Source organism: Protopterus annectens, chromosome 3.part0 (genome assembly GCF_019279795.1).
Source record: "Protopterus annectens isolate FY-2018-M chromosome 3.part0, PAN1.0, whole genome shotgun sequence".
NCBI lineage: Eukaryota > Metazoa > Chordata > Ceratodontiformes > Protopteridae > Protopterus > Protopterus annectens.
In genome coordinates this window covers 1,648,231,652-1,648,255,283 of record NC_056731.1, presented here as the reverse complement: position 1 = coordinate 1,648,255,283, position 23,632 = coordinate 1,648,231,652, and the positions used below count along the sequence as shown (strand labels likewise).

General features: G+C 40.2%; 1 protein-coding gene across 3 annotated transcripts in view; it reads right to left on the bottom strand.

The window, feature by feature from the left end:
* Nucleotides 1-23,632, bottom strand: part of RIMS2 (regulating synaptic membrane exocytosis 2) — a 6,281,053-nt gene that overhangs the window by 3,595,847 nt on the left and 2,661,574 nt on the right. The gene's annotated exons all lie outside the window — the stretch shown is intronic.

The window sequence follows — 23,632 nt, the reverse complement described above, 5'->3', positions numbered from 1 at the left end:
CAGGACTGCAACAGTGAATACACTCGAACATCTACATTTATGGTAAGTGTACACAACTGTACTATGTTCTTTGTGTTTCACTGTTGCAGTCATCACACTTGGGTAGATTTCCAAAGTTGAAGAAAGGTGGAGGCAGTCAAGAAGAGTTAGGGCTGGTTAGAATGCCTTGCAGGACTGCTGTTGCAAAACCTGCCATGGATTTGGAAAAGATAGGCAGGTGGCAATGCTTGGTAAAGGTGTGTACAGAACTCCAGGTAGCAGCTTCCAGGATGTCTCTGGTAGGGACTCCCTTGAGGAATGCTGTAGAGGTAGAAATTGCCCTAGTAGAATGTGTTCTGACCCCCTGAGGGGTTGGTTTCCCATGGTGCTTGTAGCAGAAATGGATGCAATGTGCTATTTGGAAACTGTTTGCTTTGAAATGGCCTTGCCCTCTGCCCCTGTTGCAAAGCTGACTAGTAACCGGTCAGATTTTCTGAAGGGCTTAGTCCTATCAAGGTAGAATCTGAGCTGTCTGTGCATGTCCAAGGAGTGCAGGATCCTTTCCCCTTTATTTTGAGGATTAGGGAAGAAGGTAGGCAAATGGATAGATTGGTTGAGAGCCACGCTGGCCACCACTTTAGGAATAAAAGAAGGGTTATTCCTGAGGGAAACCCTGTCAGCATGGAAAAAAATGAAGGGTTCCACAGCCATAAGTGCTTGTAGCTCAGACACTCTTCTATCTGAAGTGATGGCCAGAAGCAAGGCTGTTTTCCAAGAGAGGAATTTTAACTCTGCTGATGCTGCAGGCTCAAAGGGGGGTAGCGTGAGCTTTTCCAGTACAAAATGAAGGTCCCAAGCAGGGGTGGGTGCTCTCCTTGGTGGCCTTAAGTTGTTTGCCCCTCTCAGGAACTGTTTGATAAGACAGTGAGAGAAGAGAGGTGGCTCAGTGTTGTAATGAGCTGAAATAGCAGAGGCATGGATCTTAACGGAGGAGAAGGATAGGCCTCTGTGGAGTAAATCTGCTAGGTAATCCAGGATTAGATGCAGGGAGGGCAGAGTTGTCTCCTCTCCTTTAGATTGAATCTAGTAGCAGTACCTTTTCAACTTATCAGCATAGGATTTCCTTGTACTGGGTCTTCTGGTTTCAAGGATGACATCCAGCACCTGCTTGCTTAGGCTGGTTACTGGGGGGAGAATTCAATGAATAAGCCAGGCTGCAAGATTTAGGGTTTGCAGTTGCAGATGCAAGATCTGTCCCCCCAGCTGAGAGAGCAGGCTTGGGTTCTGGTGTAGGTGCCAGGGTGGCACTGGTGACAGGCTTCGCAGGAGTGTGTATCAGTGTTGAGATGGCCAGTCCAGGGCAATCAGAATTGTCCTTGGTCTGTCCTGTCTTACCTTGAGCAATACTCCTAAGAGAAAGGGCACACGGGGAAAGGCATAGATTGAGATATTTACCCACTGGAAGGATAGGGCATCCACTTTCCAGGCCCTGCTGTGAGGTGTCCTGGTGCAGAATCTTTTGAGCTGGTGATTGCAGGGGGAGGCAAAGAGATCCACCTCTGGTGTCCCCCATTTCTGAATCAAAAGGTTGAAGTTGCATGGCTCTAGTTGCCACTTGTGTGGGTCTAGGAGATTTCTGCTTAAATCATCTGTCAGTGAGTTTTGTTTGCCTGGCAGGAATTGAGCTTGCAGATGTACCTGCATGTCCAAGGCCATGTTCCACAGGGCTATGGCTAGCCTGAAGGGTGGGTAAGAGTGTGTTCCCCCCTGCTTGTTGATGTACCACATAACTGTGGTGTTGTCTGCTTTTATTAGCAGGTGTCCTGGAGAGAGTACGGATCTGAAAGCTGTCAGAGCATGCTGCACAGCTAGCATCTCTTTCTGGTTGATGTGCAAATGCATTTGACTTGGGCTCCAGTGGCCCTGAATGCACTTGCTGTCTGTGTGTGCCCCCCAAGCATAGTCTGATGTGTCTGTGGTTAGGGTATGGGTGGCATGGGGTTGGGTAAAGGGCAGTCCCTTGTTGTGGTTGCATGCTGCTGCCCACCAAAGAAACTCTATCCTTAGACAGGGTATTATGGGAATGACAGTTTCCAGGTCCTGAGAATGTTGGCACCAAAGACTTTGTAAGTACCATTGAAGTTTCCTCATATGCAGTCTGACATATGGAATTAGTAGGATGCATGAGGCCATGAACCCTAGGGCCTGCAGGATTTTTCTTGCAGATAGCTGGGTTCTGGTGGCCATTTGAGCAAAATAGCCTGTTAGATATGCTTGTTTTTCTGGAGTGAGAAATGCCATCTGGGATGCTGTGTCCAAGCTTGCTCCCAGGAATACAATCTTTTGACTGGGGACTACTTTTGATTTATTTTCGTTGATGGTGTACCCCAGGGAGGTTAGTAGGTTTTTTACAAATGTCAGGTGCTGCAACAGCATTTCCTGACTGTCTGCCTGAATCAGGCAGTTGTCCAAGTATGGGTAAATTTGAGTATTTCTCTGTCTGCAGTAAGCAATGGCTGGAGCCAGGCATTTTGGGAATACTCTGGGAGCAGTGGATAAGCTAAAGGGAAGTGCAGAGAACTGATAATGCATAGATCCTGCCCTGAAGCGTAAATATTTTCTGCATGACTCCCTTATAGGGATGTGCAGATACGCTTCTTTTAAGTCTAGGGTGACTAACCAGGCATCTTTGGCTAGCATAGGTAGAAGCTGCTGCAGGGTGAGCATTTTGAATTTTGGTACCACCAGGAAGGTGTTGAAAATTGAAAGATCTAGGATTGGGTGCCAAATGCCATCTTTTCTGGGTACCAGGAAAAGTCTAGAATAGAATCCTTGACCTACCAGTTGAACTGCCCTTATAGAGAGCATGGATTGGACTTGGTTTTGAGCCTCTGCCCACTGGCTTAGAGGGAGGTCTGGGACCCCTTTTCAGGTTGGCAGTGAATGGAAGTAAAATTTGTACCCCTGGGATACAATGTTGAGGACCCATCGGTCTTTGGTGATGGGAATCCAGGTTTTTGCATGAAGGGCAAGTTTTTCTCCTAGGGGCACAAGCAGTTGGGCAGAGGAGGGGGGTGGAGTTGAGAAATCATCTGGAATTCTTTCCGTAAGGAGGTGATTTAGCACTCCATGCTTTAGAGGTGGTGGCACTCCATTGCTTAGATCTCTGCATACCCCTGAGACTGTAGTCTGGGGGCTCTGTTTCCCCTAGGTCTAGTTTGAGATGGCCTTGAGGGAGCTGGAAAGGATCAATGTTTCGAGGGGCAATGCCTACTGAATTTAGGAGGCTGTACTTGCAAGAATTCTTTGGCTGTCTGCATAGATTTAGCTTTTTCTTCCATCTTTTTAAGAACCTCTTCTGTTCTGGTGCCAAACAGATTTTCTTTGTTCAAAGGTGGGTCTAGTAACTTGGATTTGACATGATCTGGCAAAGTCTGCTCCTTAGGCTAAGCATGCCTTCTCAGTACAGAACCAGTGACTGCTGCCCTGCAAGATGCTTCTAGGGCATCAAAGCCACACTGCAATGTATGCTTGCTGATTTGGCTTGCAGAATCCATAAGCTCTTGCAATTCTTTATTTTCTGCACAGTCTGTAAACGTAGCTATTTTTTGTTTAACAAGTTCCATAATATGTTAGTAATTCAGCATGGGAAACTGACAATTCAAAGCCCTAATGGCAAGAGTTGCAGAGGTGTATACTTTCTTACACCATCTGTCCAAACCTCTGGAATCCCTGTCCAAAGGGGTGGGATTCTTAGCTGTAGTTGCCTTGATACCTTTAGGGCCCAGGGAAATGATCTCTGGGTCAGCAGTAGGATTTTTGAAAAGAAATTTGTGAGAGTCAGGTACTCTGTAGTACCTGTCTGGTTTCCTAGGGGCAGGGGGTAAATTATCAGGAGTAAGACTGGATTCCATAAAGACATCAGCAACAACTTCCAGGACTGGTGATATTGCTAAAGGCCTGTCTTGTGGCAAGTCTAGAAATTCTCTGAGTCTCTTTTTGGACTGAGGATAGTATTGGCATTCCCAGTGGAAATGTCATCTTAAAGTATGTAAGGTTTCACCAAAAGCGAAATCCTCTGGAGGCCAAGCAGAGGGAATGGATTCCTCTGTATCAGAATCCTCATAAGCAGATAAGGCCATGTCTTCATTATCAGAAACTTCAGAGTTGTCAGACTCTTGGTCTGCTGAAGCTGCTGGGGACTAGTCTCTTTTTCTCTTAGCAGGGGAGGGCTGACTTCCCCTAATCAGCATAACAAGGTCTTCTGCCATTCTAAGCATTTTATTTTGTGGCAAGGGAGCAGGTGCATGCGCTTTGGTCTTCATTTTTCTAGACGTAGCACGTACTCTTGGCCTTAGAAACTTGGTGGTTTTAGACAGAACTGAAGTAGTCGGTTTGTGTTGAACATCAGTAGTACAAAGAACTTCCTCAGAAGCCGGTACCTGCTCAGTGTCTCCAGACCCATCCAAGGTAGAGAAATCCACCGATTCCATAGTTGAAGAAGAATCTCGCTGCATACAGGTATGCTCTGAACAGGTCTCGGTAGAGGCCTGCGAATCCACTGAAGCGGGCATCAGGGGCTGCGAAAGCACCTCAATGAGTACCGGCGAACTGGCGACTAGCTTAATAGAAGCGTTGTCTGCAGCTTTGAACCTGTGAGGTCTGTCTTTGCCTTTATCCTTACTTTTTTCAGAATATCGGTAGTCGGATGGCTTTCCAAAGCTATTTTGGAATATGGAGATCGAGAATGAAAGTATTTAGCGACAATAAGGGCCCAACAACAAATGGTTCAGGCATTGAACAAGCCACCAAACCGACAGCGAGGTAAGTCGTGGTCTGGGCCTAGACAGGTGACGCAGCAAGAATGAAAATCTCGGTGTGGTATTTGCTTTCCACAGGCAAGACAATTATTTACTTTTTCTGACATCGGTTAGAGCAAGAAAAAAGGATCCCCAACGGGGTACTTAGCTTTAGAAGACTTCAGGATGATTCAATTCGTAACAAAACCCAGGTAGCAGCCGACCGGCACTTGCAAACTGCTTCTGCTTTGGGCTCCGCGGCAAGAAAGACTGAAGTAATGGCATCGGCTGCCTGTTTTTATACCCCTGACGACCTGACATCAGTCCTGGAGCGACAGCATCCGACGCAGAAATACGAAGTCTCTGGTATTCGGGCCAGCTGAGGGCTACCTGCAGGCAGATAACCCAAGTGTGATGACTGCAACAGTGAAATACATAGACCATCTACCAACCTCTCAGTTTTGGTATTACATTTTATTAAATCTTCTGTTGTATTTCCTTAACTGTAATAATAAAATCCTTTCTAATCCATATGCCTAAATACTTCAGCTATTCATGCCCCTATAGGAAATACTTCACCTTTTCACAATGCTGTAGATATGGATACCGCTCAACCAATTCATTTGTGGCTTTAAAGTTTACTGCTGTAGCCTTTGTTTTATGGCCATTTTATTTCTTTTTGAGCTAGGACACAGGATCTGAATTTTGTAGACATACTAAGGCCTTAAGTTTAATTCTGTTAGATGACAGAAAGCCAATTACTAGAAAATGGAAATCAAAGTCTCAGCTAACTATTTTGTAAGTATAAAATGTTATAAAAGAAACAGAAAAATCGGAAGAGAGTACTTTAGAAAAGGGAAGGAGCAAGTTAATAAAAATAAAAGGAAGCTCTGGGAACAGTACATGCAGAATAATGTTCAAGAAGAGAAGTGAGATTGTAATGGAAAGCAATAGTTCAGGAATATTTGTAATGTTTGACTGACGACAGTTACAAGGATAGAAAAGCCAAATGATGTATAAAGTATGTAAATGAGAAAATGTTAATTTTTTTTCTTTTTTGTTAATGTATGTTTGCCTGTGTCTTAAGTTGTAGTTTAATAAAGGTGTTGAAAAATGTTCTGCAACAGTAAAATGTCCTTTTCTGGATTTATCAAATATAAAACAATACAATCTGCAAATAGAACTAAATTTTCTTGATTACCATACCGGTTATATCCTTGAATATGCAAACCCCTTATCTTCTGAGTAAAGGATACACCCTTGCCTGGTTCCTCTGTTAAAATGTGGCTTGTTGGAAAGTAACATTTCAACTTAATTTTTGCTTCTGACCTTTCAAATATCCTCCTAATTAACCACATTACTATGCCAGGGAATGCAAATGCAACCATTGCTCTACTCATAAAATCCCAGTTGAGTTTACAAAATGCATTCTCCACATCAAAACCTACTAACAACAATGACATTGTATTACTTTCTGCTTCCTTTTGGATCATCACTGTTCTATTAAAGTTGTCAAATGTTTGCATCCCTTCCACAAAACCACAGTTACCCACATCTATTGATTTTGGTAATTCCGTTGCCTTTCTCTTAGCCTGTATAGTATAGAAACACTTTATAATCATGGCTAAAACTGAAAGTGGTCTAAAAGAAGCTATGTCTAAAGGGTCTTTACCCTCTTTGCATAATACATCCACCACAGCTTTCTTCCATGATGATGGTATTGCCCTCCTTTAAAAATATTGTTAAAACCTTCCAGATCTTTATCACTTCCACAGGAATACCACCTGTTCCTAGACGCTTCTCTGTTGACTGATTATACATCATTATTTTCTCTCATCCTTTCCTCCCTTACTATTATTTCTTGAACCAAATATTCCTTACTACTTGATAGGCACAAACTTTCATGTGGGTATTGTCTTTGTTTCCCCATTAGTCTGCTTTATACAGATTTTTACAGAATTTCTGAAATATCTCTAATATATCAATAGGATCTCTGATTAGTTTTATTGCTATAGACTGCCTACATTTATTTAATTTGCTTCCAGCTGCCTAAGTCATTGTGCTAAGAGATTTTTTTGTTTTCTGGAGGTCTCAAAAATACTTGATGAGCAGCAATACTTCGAGACGTATGCATATTATCTAAACACTCTCTTTTCCCTTTGGCACTATTATTTGAGATTCCCTTTCTTTTGCAATACTTAAACCTTTGACAATCCCTTTACATTTCTCACACCTCTTTCTCTCTTATTTCTGTCATATTTTAAACTCCATTTTCTTTTTATCCCCTTCCCTATCTATTCTTTCTGAAGCAATATCTATCTTCCCTAATAACCCCCGAACCATTTTCAATACCCATTCCTTACATTCCTCTCCTTTTAACAAATAAGTAGGAAAGCACAAGTGTTTCATTTTACTTCATCCCCCTTAATCTTTACCTTAGTCTTTTAATTGGTACATGATCTGAAATAGTTATGGGACATGTTTGAGAGCTTTCAACTAAATACTCATGCTCACGTAAAATACAGTGTCTATCCAGTCTAGCTCAGTTATTACATCTTGGAGAATAAGGTGTAAATTCTGTCAGAGCTCCTGCTACTAAATTCAGTCTTTTATTCAAAACATTTACATATGTTTCTTCAAAAGCCTAGACTCTTTTGTTACATTTTGCTTCTAGATTCCTCTAATACCTCCTCACCATTGCAAATCAGGTTTCAACCACCACCCAAAATAATAATCCCTGTTAGTTACTTTACAAAAAATTAGCTTAAGCTCCATAACAAAATTTTTAGGTGGAATATAAATAGATGCATGTGTAATCCTCCTTCCCTGGCACTAACCTGTTACTATCACAAGTCTACCATTATTATCTTTCTTTTCATCTTATAATATATCACTACTGGAGTCCCTCTCACAAACCAGTATTATTTTTCCTTACTCTGTCTCTGATATTCTGCTGAATATCGTTTCTGAAGTTCTTCCTTTTCAAAATTAACATTTTCCTGTAACATTGCTATTTGGACACTATACTTCTTAATATAATTCACTACTTTATAATTTTTGTCCACACCAACAATGATAAAATCGATAAGACAGCCATTCTGATAAGAAGATATTACTGCCACATATTCTGCAAGGCAGTTCTTTTGACTGGGGTTCCAAACTGCTACTTACATGCCCACACTAATGCATGGCTGGCTGATTTTGTAAGTAGGAACCAAATGGAAAACGTACCACACAAGCCTGTTTATGAACTCTGTTTATTGCAGTAAAAACACACCAAGATTAAACGCTTTCGTCTTTCACATAGAAGACTTCATCAGAATAAAGCACACTAATTCAAGAACCATTTTTACACCAGTAATATAACATAATAGATAAAACTGAGCCAATAGTATTGTCAAAAAAGTCACATGTAAAATGGTCACATGAACAATATTAAATACAAAGGATGTTAATATTCAAGCCAACTTAGCTTTTCACAAATAAAACACTGTTACATATTAAATACCTTCAGCTGATAAAAAAGGTAAAATACTTAGGTTCATAGATTTTTCTTTCAGGGCTGGAAGTATTGTCAAGGAATCATTTATACCTGGTGGAAAATTAGCTGTTAGTCTGAGTTGGTTTTCCATTTGGTTCCTGGTCTTCTGTTGTTCGCACTGCACCAGATATTTTGATTTTGTAAGTAGTTGCTTATCATCTCTGCTTGAACCCATGTCACATTTTCCCCAAATTTTTGACTCAAGAAAAACACCTGATAAACAAAAAACTAAATACATTTTCACCACCCTAATCTTTTTAACTCATAGAGAGCACATAAAACTATACCTAACAAAAACAGAGAGAGATTTTTGTTCAATATTCATTTTTTCATACATATCCTTACGAGTACACAAAGATTTCTATCAGCAACATAAAACTATATACACTTTCAAAAAGCCAATTGCCCAAATAGACAGCTACATCCACAGGCTTTACATATTCTAAGGTTAGGTTTGACCATGTTAAAAGGCATGCTAGAGTCTGCAATTCCCTTGCACAATCTGTCCTTGTCAAATGTGAAAAATGGCTTGCATGCTCTCAGTTAACTGACATTTAGTCTTGAGTAAAATGTGCTCTGTCTACTCTTAAGAAATGCATTCAATTGTGTACTGTTATATTTAATATGGAAGTACTACTGCCGCCAGGGATCAATTACCTGCAAAGTATTTCATTTATCTCAGTATCACTAAGATTGCCACTCATCCCGTTGTCAGCGGGACACTCACGGGTTGCAGCTACCTCATCCCGTTGCCCGCTGTGCAAAGTAGAGGGACATGAAAAGTCCCGCATTTCAATTGCACTGAATTTCCGTGGAAAAGCTACAATTACGTCCGGCTTTTCCACGGCAATTCAGTTACGTCACCAACCCAGAACTGCAGTCAAAGCTGCTGCATGTTAGGTCCGGGTGCTTTAATTTGTGCAGAAATTGGCTGCAATTCATGAAAGGGGTGGGGATTGGGGCAGGAAGAGCCCTGCAAAGATCGCAGCTTTAGGAGCGCTTTGTTTTAAGCGCTTCTACAGCCGCTAAAAAAGACTGAGATTTTTTTTTCTAACGAGCCATCCAGCCATCCATCCAGCCATCCATTCATTCATTCATGCAGCCAGCCATCCATCCATCCAGCCATCCATCCATTCATTCATGCAGCCAGCCATCCATTCATGCAGACAGCCATCCATTCATGCAGCCATCAAGCCATCCATCCAGTCATTCATCCATCCAGCTAGCCACTCCAGCATCCAGCCAGCCAGCTAGCTACTTCAGCAGCCAGCCAACCAGCCACTCCAGCAGCCAGCTAGCTAGCCACTCCAGCAGCCATCCGTCGTACCCATAACAGCATCTCCTTCACTGTTCCTGTGGTGATGTCATGGTAGAGGGTGTGGCCAGTGTCATATTGGCCACACTCCCATGTCCCACATTGGCCCACTTAAAAGGTAGCAACCCTAAGTATCACATTTTCTGTTACTTTCACTAAACTGCTGGCTAAGACCAGTTTAAATACTAACAGATTCATAATCAGTTTCTAGGCATGCAGTCCAAGAGAACAGTAAACAGCCTACCCCAAATTCCTAGTTGTCCTCAAAGCATTGTCTGGTTAAGCAACTTGCTCAACATTACAAGGTAGAAAGTAGATTCAAATCTTTTACCTCTGGAACAGAAAGCAGCTCATTAACACGTCAGAACTTTTGTCCTCTTTCTAGCTGATAGAGCTAAAGCATGAGCAAAGGCCTTTATGAGAATTGAACTCATGACCCCTGGGTTTACTAAGCCAGTGTTCTAAAGCCCTGAGCTACAAGATCACCTCATCATGTTTCTTATACAAATGTCTCAGAGCACAGTCAATAATTTCCTGACTAATTGGCTGCAACTGTGGACTTGCCATCTCTGACTGCTGGCATTTGTTGATTAAAAAAGCTAATAGCTTTACAGATGGAAGAAACACTTCTTTTTAAATAATGGCAATTTCTTTTTTTCCATGCCTTTCATTTTCTAGCCCATTTTCTTAACTCACAAAAGCCAATAACACCTTTTTGTATACTTCCATTTCATACCCATACCGCTTTATGGCATCCAGAACTTTTTTGGGTTTGGCTTCTTTAACAAAGTGATTGATCAGCTAATAACAGGCAGCATTACAAAGGGCAATGAGTTATTAATAAAATGATACTATGATTGTTAGTCTTGGATGTCTTGCATGGAGGGTGAAATTAATCGGTTTGCCAATTATTATTCACATTTTTGTATTTATGATTATATTTTCATACTCAGAGATCTACATTTCACTGAGGTGTATGGTGTAAAACAATAGTGTGGGAGACAGGACAATTCACTGAAAATGCTGGTTTATATCAAATATACTGGGAATATTGTTAGGCATTTTACTACTTAAGAAAATAAGCAAAATTTCCATATGTACTTAATATTTCAAAAAAAAAACAAATGACTTACAAACTGTTGCATGACATTACACGAAACCTTAGATGTTGAAGAAAACTCCCTTTGATATTTGCACTGTATGTTGTATATCTTAAGAGATATCCAGTATTGTCTTGTTAATTATATAACTAAACATATGTATTATACAATTAAACATATGTTTTCATATTTCTATAAATATCCCAATAAACAGGCACTTACAGACGAATTTCTCATCATGTGAAAGCTTATGTCTGATTAACCAAAATGTTCTTACATTATATATCTAGTTTGTATAATTTTCAACATATTAAAATTTGTGAAAGTTTATAAAAGATACAATTTGGGGTTTGTGCACATTACAATATACTACAGCACTTATGGAAAAGATTATGAATGCACTGACAATTACCATTGTAAAGAATACTTCCTACTGATAATTGATATTTGTACAGTTTTAATAGAGGTTATTGTTCACAAAATATTTGCATATGTTTGTCTTATGCGTTTTATGTTTATTTTTCAGAAAATACTCAGGAATGCAAAATATATTCTGAAAAATAAACATAAAACGTATAAGACAAAAATACTCAGGAATGCAAAAATAACTGCGGTGGTAGTGCTGTGGTAGCGTTGATGTTGTCCTGTTCGAGTCTCAGTGAAAGCGTCTTCTGTGTGGAGACATGCGTGAATGGGCGTACCTTCGTTGAAGGTTATGCGTCAGGGCTGGCAACTCGGTACGTAAAAATCAACTGCCAATCATTAGCGGACCGGGGTTCTGCTGTGACGACCCCTAACCGGGAAAAGCCAAAAGATACAACAACTCAGGAATGCAAAATAAGTATAGGCTGCTAGAGATATAACATTCCACACCACATAGAATGAAAAAAGCTCCTCCGTCTGCAGCATAAATTATTAAAAACATTAATCTATACTTCCCATTTACAAAAGAGGGGAATTATTATATTTTAATACACATACAACATGATCAGCACACTTTTATATCTCCCCATCTTCTCCTAGTAGCTCAAGATCACAAAACTTAGCCAGCCTTTATCTAGCTACAGTGTAAACCCAGGATGCATTAGTCAAGGAAAGGCAGTTTCTTACTTTAAAATCATAGTACAAACATCAACTATTGATGAGGCCTCCACATCTCACATTTAAACTACCTTAGCATACTATACAGAACTACTTAATATGACACACAGTTTACTTCAAGACATTTATTATACACATTTTATTAAGAATAAAAACGTATTTATTACTTACAGTTACATCTTCAGTCCCTTCTTTGTCCTTCTAAACAATTCTTTTTGTAGAAGCACAGTTCTTATGTCCAAACTTCATCTTACAGAAATGATACTAAAACAAAGCACTTGGACTTCATTTTGCATCCAGATTAGTACATTTAAATTACATTTAAACTACTGCACTTACATTACCATTTAAATAAATCAGATTTATATTTATGTGGTTCTTGCTTTTGTTTTTATGCATCTGAAGTTAAAACTATTAACTGAAGGCATTTTTATAGTTGAATCGCTGTCTAACACACTTTCTAAACAATACCCATTTTTTTCTGAGCTCAAGTGCCAGCTGCATGAGTTGTAACTACAGACTGTGGTAATTAAACCCAGCCTCCTAGTATTTTATATTACACAAGCATCAGCCATCTTAGTAGTTGGACTCTTGGAAGCAAACCATTTGGACTCCATTGTTCATACATGGAAGTACATTTTAACTACATCTAAACTACTGCACTTATCTTACCATTTAAGATCAGTTTGGTGGTTCCTGTGTTTGTTCTGCATCTGAAGGTAAAGTTATTAATTGAAGGCATTTTTATAGATGCAGTGTTTTCTTTTTATTCTGCAGTGCTTTTCAAGTTATTTTCGTGCTATGTCTAGGTTTTTTAAATCAGTTCTGAGTGGGCTTTCATTTTACTGAATTTTTACTTTCTCCATTCCGATTCTGAAGATACAGCTATAAATTGATTTGTATTTTATACTGTCCACTGTTATTTTCTGACTCTTAAGTGGATTATCAGCATTGCTCATATCATTGTGTATTTTAGTCTCCTTTCACACTTAAAACAAACACAAAAAAAGCTCAGGCCAGCTGTGGGAGTTGTAACTACAGCCTGTGGTAATTAAACCCAGCCTCTTAGTATATTATATTACATGAATAGTCAGCATCTTAGTCTTTGGACTCCTGGAAGCTTGGCTACAAAGCATTTGGACTATATTTTGTATCCAGGAAAGTACATCTAAACTACATTAAAACTGATGCACATATCTTACCATTTAAATACATTTTTCTATTTCTCACCCACCCATCCTTTTCCTGTTGTATTTTTAAACTTGGATGTATTTGAGCTGCCTGCACCTGCTGTATATCTGGCCCTGGAAGTTACTTCTAGTCTTATCACCTCTACACATCCTACTGGACACTGGAAGATGAAACTGGGAAGGCCCTCCCCTTATTCTCCAAGTGTGCTTTGAAATTGCCTTAAAGTGTGTGTTCCTCATTGCTGACTTATCTACCTCTGAACTGTGTTGTAATTACTTCTAGCTAGTAGTGTGATTTGGTTCTGGTACCTTTTCCTTTTGGCTAACTAAAGTGTGCTTTTAAATTAAGAAAACTGGGAATGCATTTCTGCTGGCAGTACAAAGGTAGCCTGGTCTGTTCGAGTTGGGCAACATACAGGGAGGTTTAATTGAGAATTACTTGTTTGCAGCTAGTTGGTACCTTTTCACTTATGGCTAACTGCATTATTTATATTAAGAACACTGGGACTGCAATTCTAGTGACAGTATCTTGGTCTGTCTGAGTTGAGAAACGGGGTGGCTTAAATTGAGATTGTTTCATTGGCCAGGGGGCATTTTAGTTGGTTTAACCACTTTTCCTTGAGTCTATAAATTTGGCATGTTTGTACAGCTCTTGGTTTGGTTCTACAGACCTCAAACGCTTGGCATACTTGCCTGTGCTCTCAAGACTGTTTGGCTTGCATCTGGTGCCATCCTGGCTAAGATAAGAACCTTAAATTGAAACAGTGCACTTTTCTAAGTTATTTCTGAAGACTGCTTATGTATTTTCAAATTACTTTATTCATTTTTCTGTATTTCATGACTGTAAAGTGTTTTTGCTTTCCTTTGTTCTTGCTTCTGCTAACGTGCTTTGAATTTGACTTATGAGAGCACAAAGTTTACAATCATCCTCAAACTTAAGTCAGCCTCAAACCCTTAATATTAGCCTTCACTTCTGAAAAGTAACTGCAAAGTGCAGTGTCCCAAGAACTGAACCCTGGGTTACTAGTGAAAGGTCTTTTGCAGGAGGTAAGAGCTGCCCATTTTAATGTCCTGGGTTCTATTTCTGATTCAATTTGCTATTCAACAGAATACATATAGATTGACATTTAGCAAGGAGAGTTTAGCTACAATACTTTGACTTGGGTGGGGGGTGATGTTGAATGCCTTTCCAATACCTGGATATGTAGTGTGCACTGTTTTGCCCTTGTCAATTGCTTCAGTAATATGTTGAAGCAATCATCCAAGTTAAGTAGGCTGGCCCTGCCCTTGACGAATTTGAACCGGGTTGGGTCGAGATTATCTACAGACTTATTTATTAATTCCACAATGATCCTTTTCATTACCTTACAGATGAGACTGATTAGGCTTACAGGTCTACATTTAGCTGGGTCCACCTAAACCCCACCTTCATGCAAGAGAATGACTGCTGTTTTCCATTCATCTGTCACTAAGCCTGTTTTGAGACTGACACTGAATAGCTTCTGTAAGAAATCAGATAAGTCATGTTTCAGGCTGACCAGTAAGCAGACTGGTATGTTACCTGGCCATAGACTTGGTGTTCTTGGCCTTAGATAGCACCTGGAGATCTTGCTCTTGGAAAATATGAGTAAGATGCATCTAAGTGATCTGAAAACAATTTTTGGAGGGGGAGGTGAAGTTTGAGCTAATTGTTTTCGGCTAGTAGACTGGCTATGTCTTCAAAGTCAGAGTATTTTTTGCATTTTCTCCTTTAAAAAAATATATTCACTACCTTTTTCCTCCTTTGTTAGCATGATTGTTCATAATGTATTACAGTTTCTCGGTCATCCACTTGGTGGTCCAGGTCTAGGCCAAAAAGCACCTAAACACTTGAGCAAACATATACAGTGTTAATTTAACTACCATACACACATTTTACTGTTTTTGTTCATGTATATAAAAGAAGGAAACTGTAATGATAAATGACAATGAGGAACAATGAAACTGAGAAAAACATCACTGAACACATAAGGAAAACAAAAAAAGGAATGTTTTATACAGCAGAATTCATTATGGCATAATAGGGAGATGAACAACATTTAAAATGATGAGAAGGACTGAAGTGAACATGGAACAATGGAGGATATGTAAGGGCGTATCATACTATCCAGTGCCAGTACCCAGCAAATTTGAGACCTATACTGGCTCCTCATAGGGAAGATACCACAGTTTTATATATTTTTGCTGGAAAAAGGCACACAAAGTGAGCATAGTTAGGATTTATATATCTTACTGATCCTTCACAGAAAAATATTTTCTTCACTACAGGGAGTTTGTGAAAATAAATCTGTCAAGGAGTGCACTGCATTTTCTACACAGGTAGCATTTTGAAGAGCAGTGTGTGTACACTAGACGTATGTAGCAACTTACAACAGATAAAGTGATATAACAAAATGCAGGGAGCAAATATTTAAAAGCCAAATTCTCTAGATGGTCTTCCTTTTTGCGATGCAAAACTTATGAAGAACATCTTATACAGCAGCATCTGAGTCCATAGTATGGAATGGACTCACTTGGAACATATCTATACTCCACGTATTGTCTTTATTAGCTGTAAAGTTTGCTACGCAAAACACAAAAACAGCAAATGTATTATTCAAAAGAAACTTTCACACTGCCAATTAAAAATAATTCAATTGATCTCAAGGACTATCCCTTTGATATTTTGTGAAGACAATCTGTAGTTCACATGTCATGTATGAGAAACTTTTACAACTAGAAAGGTAGTTCTTCAGATGACAGACTTTATATCAGCTCTATCACTATGTGCAAAAGTATGTTTCACAAAGCTTTGGTAAGAACAGTTTTTTAACTAGACTGGCATGCCTAGTTTTCTGAGAGAGCACATGGAAGCAATAGCTCCTTAAAGAACTTCTTGTTGACGTATTGTGGCTTGACTGATTTCTTAAAACAGCCTGAATTATTGTAAATAAATAATAGCATAATGCATTTTAAGGATTCAACTGCTTAGCACACAGCTTAAGTGCTCTCCTAGAAACTAACTTTTCTGTCAGCGGGATCCACAGAAGTCATAATGACACATCTGTTAAGAAATTAAAATGCTAGTTATTGGTTCTGCAAATCAAAATTGAGGCAGAAGACATTGAAGTTCAGAGCTTGGAAGCCTATTCTAAAATCAGAAATAATTTTAGACTTTCATCGATGTTTGTGCACACACACGCACAAGTAAATGGATACATGTGTGTACATGTGTATTCACTGAAGAGAAAGAAATGAAAAACGACATTCTCATTGGATTACAGTTGCAGACAGCAATAACATAAATAATCTTGGTGCCCTATCTACTGGAAAATTTAGTATGTTCAAACAAAGTAGGGCACGTCACCACTTGTAATAACCTTCCTGCAAGAAATACAGACTCAAAGACAGTCCTTTCACTTCACAAAAGCATGGATCAGATGTAGAGTATACCCAATTCTAGATTGTAGTGGGAGAAAAATAAGTTGTTGCTTAAGCTGAAAATGCAGCTTATTCACGGTAAACAGGGAAATGGGCAGACTAAGATGGCCAAACAGTACTTATCTGCAGTCAGCATCTACACTGTATATTTCTGCACGGTAATCACTCGCTTGGTAGAACATAAACTATAATGACTTATTTGTTAAACATACAATATGATGTTTTGGTTAACCAGACTGAGAAGATCTGGCAGATCATGCTACAAGGTGAAGAACTGAAAGTTTTTTTATACTGCATAACAGTCATTACTGCTTCTGGTCACAGTATGTAGAAAAGTGAAGAAATGTATCACACAATCATCCAAATGCAAACGAGCTGACTATTTACTAGGAGACAAAAATTCAGAGGGAAACATGTACATGTATATTTTCCTTTGATTTTCTATTTCATCATCCTAGCGTCCCTCCCCGCCATCAGTAAGTTATCATTAGCTCCACTATGTTGAAAAACTATTTCACAGTGAACTTCTAGATTTTTACCAAGAGCATCAGACTATAAGGGTCATCAGTTTGGTACTAATGAATACCTAAACAAAAATAGCCATGTTGTCATTCAGAATCTAACATTCATCATTGCAGTCAAAGTAGATCAAAATCCAATCAGGAGACAGAAAATGCCTGTAAATCTTCCTTTCTCTTACTCAGTGACATCCCTTGTGTACCATCAGATAGGGCCAAGCTGCTCCCGGTCAAGAAGAAAAATGAACTTATACTTAAGATCCTATTGCTTAAACTAAATGTTAACTACTGCCCAAACTCATGTGGAGAACAATATGAACTAAAGTCTGGATCTAACAAAGCGCATTACCTATGGCAAACATAACAAAACTAAGAAGGAATGCTTACACCATGCTATCTGAAATGTTTCCCACCTTGACATCTGAGCTTCAGAAAACATCAGATGTTTCAGGAGCTAACTTGAAAAATAGTTGTGAAGCAGCCACCACTGGCATGAATGTAGTGCTCCCCATCACTAAACACTCCTACAAATACAATATATTAATTAGTAGCTATTTAACTTGCCAAATTACAAAATGAGCTATATATACTGTCTAATACTTTAAACTTCCAAATGAGAAGAACCAAGAGAAAGAAACAGATACACCCTTACTAACACACAAGCATAGCAGTTCTACTGCTTTTGAGTACTCAACGACTTCTTACTTTTTATAAATCTTTCCTAATGCATTCATAACACTAAAGCGAAACTTCACTAATGGCAGAAATTATATACAAATGGATACTTATTTTATTTACATTTGTTTACTAGAATGATCAGATCGAGCAGTGGTCCAGGGAGAAAAGCTCTACATGAATTTACAGAAAACAATAAATACGATTCAATAATACAGTTTTCAAACAATTGTACAGCAGAAGATGCAGCCATTTATAAATACATAAGAACAGCATACATTAAGCAAACATTTTAACAATAAAAATGAGTGCACCTTACTTAATGAACTAAGATACACGATAGTTTAGTCAGTATCTAAAAACACTCCGCTTATAAAAAGTCTGATATCCACAACATTACAGGCAACTACAACATTTTCCAGAAAAAGACAAAACACAACAAATAAAATGCTGACACACAAAAGACATATAGGCAAAAACAACAAGAAGGTCGAGGCAAGCCAGAGTACCGAGGGCTGCCTGAGGCAGGACAACCCATATGTTATGACTGCAGTTGCATTCTTGAAGGACATACAACAAGAAGGTCGAGGCAAGCCAGAGTCTCCACTGTGGAATATCTTAAACCTCATATGAAGAAGTCTCATGGGAAATATGCAACTGACATTTAACTTCAACAACACTTGCAAACTACAACACTTCCCTCTTCTCTTACCTTACTAACATGAAATTAATTATATTTCGCTGTGTCCTTATAATGCATAAAGCACACACTAAAAATAGTACAGTTGTGCAAGTAAACTTACCAAAACAGTAGGTGTCCGAATGATCACTGCTGTAGTAGTCTTAGCTATACAGGTTATATCCGTCATAGGATATAACAGCCAACCAGCATACAAAGCTTCAGTGCAAGTTCCATGCGTCTAAACCATTAGTTAGTTTGAGCTGACTAAAAAGACAGGTTTGGGTGCCAAGCTCTTCAGGGCTTTCATGCCAACACATTAAGCCCTGAAAGGCCATTTACAGGTATGACAAAAAATAAATTTCCACACCTTGACATAAAAACACACACCAAAAAACAAGGGGGATAGATGGAGTGAGTAGCTACTGCAGCAGTGATCACTTGAACATCTACTGTTATGGTAAGTTTACGTACACAACTGTGCTATGTTCAACATATTGATTATTGCTGCAGTAGCATTAGCTATATGGGTAGATTACCCTAGATTACCACAACTGGGAGGTAAAAGGGGAAGGGGTCCAGGATCCCTTGAAAATGGTCCTAGCAAAACCTGATCTAGACCTAGAGAAGGAATCAAGCTTGTAGTGCCTTGGATACTTCTAGAGTTCAACCCTTTGCAAAAAGCCATGGATAAAACCAAGTTCCTGGTATAGTGGGCCTTGACCCTACCTGGGATAGCTTTGCTGTGGTGAGAACAGCAAAACAGAACAGCCTGAGAAAACCATATGGAAATAGTCTGTTTTGACCCATGTCTTCCTTTCTTCTTAACTTCCCAAAGAAATGAACAACTGATCCGAAGACATGAAAAATTTAGTAGTCAAGACAGTAACTGAGTTGTCTTTGGACATCCAAGGTATGAAGTTGTCCTTTCTACCACATTTTTAGGTTCAGGAAAGAAAATGGGGACACGGATTTCTTGGCTTAAAGTAAATTCGGATACTTTAGGCATAAAAGAAGGATTAGTTCTCAAAATCAAAAACAGTTGACTACCGTAAGAGTTTGCAACTCAGATACTCTTCTTGCAGAGGTCAGAGCAATTAATAAAGCAGTTTTCCATGTAAATAACCTCAAGTCAGCCATATTAGCTGGCTGAACTAGAGCAAGTGTTAACTTCTCTAACACAAAATTAAGACCTCAAGGAGGGGTCACTGGCTTTCTTGGAGGCCTCTTATCCAAAACCAGTTGTAAAAATATTTTGATATTAGAATGTATTGAAAAACAGCTCTTATACTCACTTTCTTCACTTGTCTAGAGGAAAGTATTTTTTTATTCAGGCATGTCCAAGGGTCATCTCCCAGTGCTCTCTCCTATCTATCTGATGAATCTGGGCATCTTGGGGCAATGTAGCAATTGCCTCATGTACACAGACAACCCTCTCCTCCTACCACCCAACACCACAACCTGTGAGAGAAGCAATTATCTAGCCAAACTGGAGGTAAAACTCTCTTCAACCAAGACTGAACTTGACAGTCAAGAGGAGAAGGTAAACACTTGCACCACACCACACTCATCACATAGTCCCACTAAACCTACACCACCAAAATCCACACATAGAAACAAAAAAAATTTGTGGAGGCTCTCAATAATAATCTGCTCAAGCAACAGAGACCTCCAAAGCAGAAACACAAGCAACCCCCCCCCAACACAACTCAAATGACACACAGCCCATAGATTCAGTGTGCCAATAAACCACAGCATATAAGGCAAAACAAAGTACCCAACACACTAGTCATAGGTGACTCTATAGTCAGGCACACTGATATCCCACTCACCAGGCTAAACAAGGAGAAGGTTACTGTCAGCTGCCTGTCAGGTGCCAGGATCCGCCACATAACCCACGCACTCAGGTCACTCCACAACAAGTACAAATATGACTCTGTCATTGTTCATGTTGGTGTGAATGACCTGAGACTTACCTCACTAGGCTACATGAAGAGACATGGAAGAGTTCTCCGATCTTGTAGCCATGGCAGGTATGACCCTAGCCTGAGTAGCATCCTGGCATCATCCAGAATGATACCGCAGTACAAGGACAAAATGATTGACTTCAATTGGCTAAGCTTCTGGTGTCATTCTAAGGGGATCCAGTATCTGTCTGCCTGGGATAACATGGTCGACAGACCACGATGCTTTGCCAGAGATGGCCTGCACCTGTCGCCCCTGGGATTCCAGATATTGGCTAAGGGTCTTGCCTCCCCTATAGTGCCTTTTTTTAGGCAAGGTTCAAATGACAAATTCACCACCGTAACAGGAACAGGCAAGCAAAAACTGAGGGCAATGTTACTCAATGCTAGAAGTCTAAACCTCAAAATGCACTCACTCAAGGCACTCCTTAAAATGGAGAACATTAATATCTGTGCAGTGACTAAGACCTGGTTCAAGGCTCTAGAGAGCACCCCTGCATTACCAGGCTATACACATACCACACTTTGCGGCCATCTAAGCTGGACCAGAACACCAAAGGCAGAGGTGTGTCCATATTCATTAAGGATATCCACACCTCCAGGCTAGTTGCGCAGCATAATTCATCCAAGGTTATCCAAGTACAACTAACTCTGGGCAAAACTGTAATCCAAATTGTAGCTTGCTACAGATCCCCCACCATGCCCACGATTCCCACTCCTCTTTTCTTGATAACCTGAAAAATATTAGGGTTCAACCAAACACCCTAATAATGGGTGATTTCAGCTACCCCACCATTAACTGGGAAAACTACTCATGTACCAATTCCTTTGCTCAAAGCTTTCTGGAATTCATAAATTCCAATGCCCTGGATCAATTTATTCACACTCCCACCAGAGGCAACAATATCCTAGACCTAGTCATTACCAACATGAGTGACCGGTGTTCCACACCTGAAATCAACTTTTTGTTGGTCAGATCCGACCATAAGCTAATCACCCTAGATATCTGCATCCCGCCCCCACCCACCGTTAAGGAAACCACTGTAAAAAATTTCTCCAAAGCCAACTTCATGCTTCTTAAAACAGAAGTGGCGAACTTCATGACACCCATGCAGATGGACAATATAGTTACAACTGCTGAATTCTACATAAATGCACTCTATAAGCACTTACACGAGTGCATGGATTGTGCTATCCCAAACAAAACCAAGATGCTATCCTCCAAAAAATGGAAGCCAATCTGGTGGTCCCCTGCCATAACCAAACTCTACAACAGAAGGAAGAAACTGTTGCAAAAGAGAGTAAAATCTCATGAGTGGAGGAGCTCCCTTGTCAGCCTCAGTAAGAAGCTGAGATCCCTTATAAGATCCTCCAAAGCTAGCTATGAAAACAAAATTGCCACTTATTCTAAGAGCAACCACAAAGCATTCTATAGCTATGTCAATGGCAACACCCAGATCTGCTCTGAGTTACAGCACAATGGCATGAAAATTCCAGAACCAACTGATATTGCCAACACCCTGGCAAATAAGTTCAGTGCTAACTTTACCCCCCCCCCTCCCTCACCCTCTAAAGGGCCCATATCTATACAGGAAGAATGCAGAGTCCCTGTAACCACATCTATGCAGGTAAAAGCTGCACTCTCTAAAACCAAAAACACAGCATCCATGGAAATGGACAAAATCCCAGTCTGCGTTTTACACGAACTTCAGAACGAACTGGCTCCCCACCTAAGCACCATGTTCAATCATAGTCTCGCGTCAGGCTTTGTGCCCACTGAATGGCGCACAGCAACAGTTATCCCACTCCACAAAGGGGAGCCACCACTGATCCTGGGAACTATCGCACTATTAGCCTGACGAGCCTGGTCTGCAAGGCCACGGAATGTATCATCATGGAACTCATAAACAAAGACATTGGCAACCTCCAAACTTTGGACTCCACCCAGTTTGGGTTTGTGAAAGGCAGATCATGCCTTCAGAACCTGATCAACTTCTTTCAAGCAGTCACCAAAGCCGTAGACGAGGGTAAAGTGGTTCACACAGCCTATCTTGACCTCACCAAGGCTTTTGACACCATCCCCCATTCTGGAATTATACCTAAACTCACTAAACTAGGTATAAATCCCTATGTCACAAGATGGGTTGCCAACTGGCTCGCTGACAGAACCCACACTGTAAAAGCTGTAGACTCCAAATATGACTTCAATCCAGTGACAAGTGGTGTACCACAGGGTTCAGTCCTGGGACCTCTCCTGTTTGATATCTACTTCTCTGAAGTACAGGCTAACATAAAAGGCCTCTGGCTAACAAAGTTCACAGATGACTGCAAACTAGGAGCCATAGTTGAGTCCCCAAATGATGTGGACATCCTACAGAAGGGCCTCACTGAGACAGATGCCTGGTGTCAGAGGCATGGCCTCAAGCTCAATGCCAAAAAGTGCACTGTCATCCCCTTTGGTAAAAACTCTGTACCCATGAACTACCACATAAATGGCAGTCTACTTAATGCCGAATGTGTGATAAGAGACCTTGGGACTCAGGTGGACAGAAGTCTCTCCTTTGATAATCAAATTACTACAGTAGTCAGGAAATCCTTCTATGTGGCACACCTCATCACAAAAGGGTTCTCATCCAGGAAAAAGAGGTTATTGTTACCCTCTACTCGGCACTCATTAGACCCATTATAGAGTACAACTCACCTTTTGGAATGTACCTCACAAGACATCTGCAGCAGCTGGAAAGGCCACAGAAGTACCTCACAAAGAGGATTACTGGCCTCAAACAGATGCCCTACACTGACCATCTCAAAAAAATCCAGCTTTACTCTGTAGCATATCGCCTACTCCGAGGAGATCTCTACCTAACATATAAAGCTATGTTAAACCCAGAGCTGTTGGACATGCTACACCTAAAGAAATCCCAATCCTTCCCAGCTACATGCTCTAGGGACCTAAACCTTGCCACCACAATAAACAGGACATGCTGGAGGGATAGATTCCTGTCCCAGAGACTTCCTATACTCTGGAACAAGCTACCCATCTATGTCAAGCAAAGTTCCTCTTTGGCACTCTTCAAGAAAAATCTTGATGAGTAGATGGGAAATAGGAAATACACCCCAGGGATCACTTCTGTGGCTCTGCTCGACAGGGGCACAGGAAATTAACTTTCTTGGTGGTGTAAGCCAGGGAACCTTGTTGGCTAGGCTTACTTAGGCCCTTGGGCCGATAGACTAGTACCTACCTATGAACCTATAACAGGAGGATCAACAGGCAGGTGTGCTGAAATGGCAGGATTAGGAAAGGCTACAGGC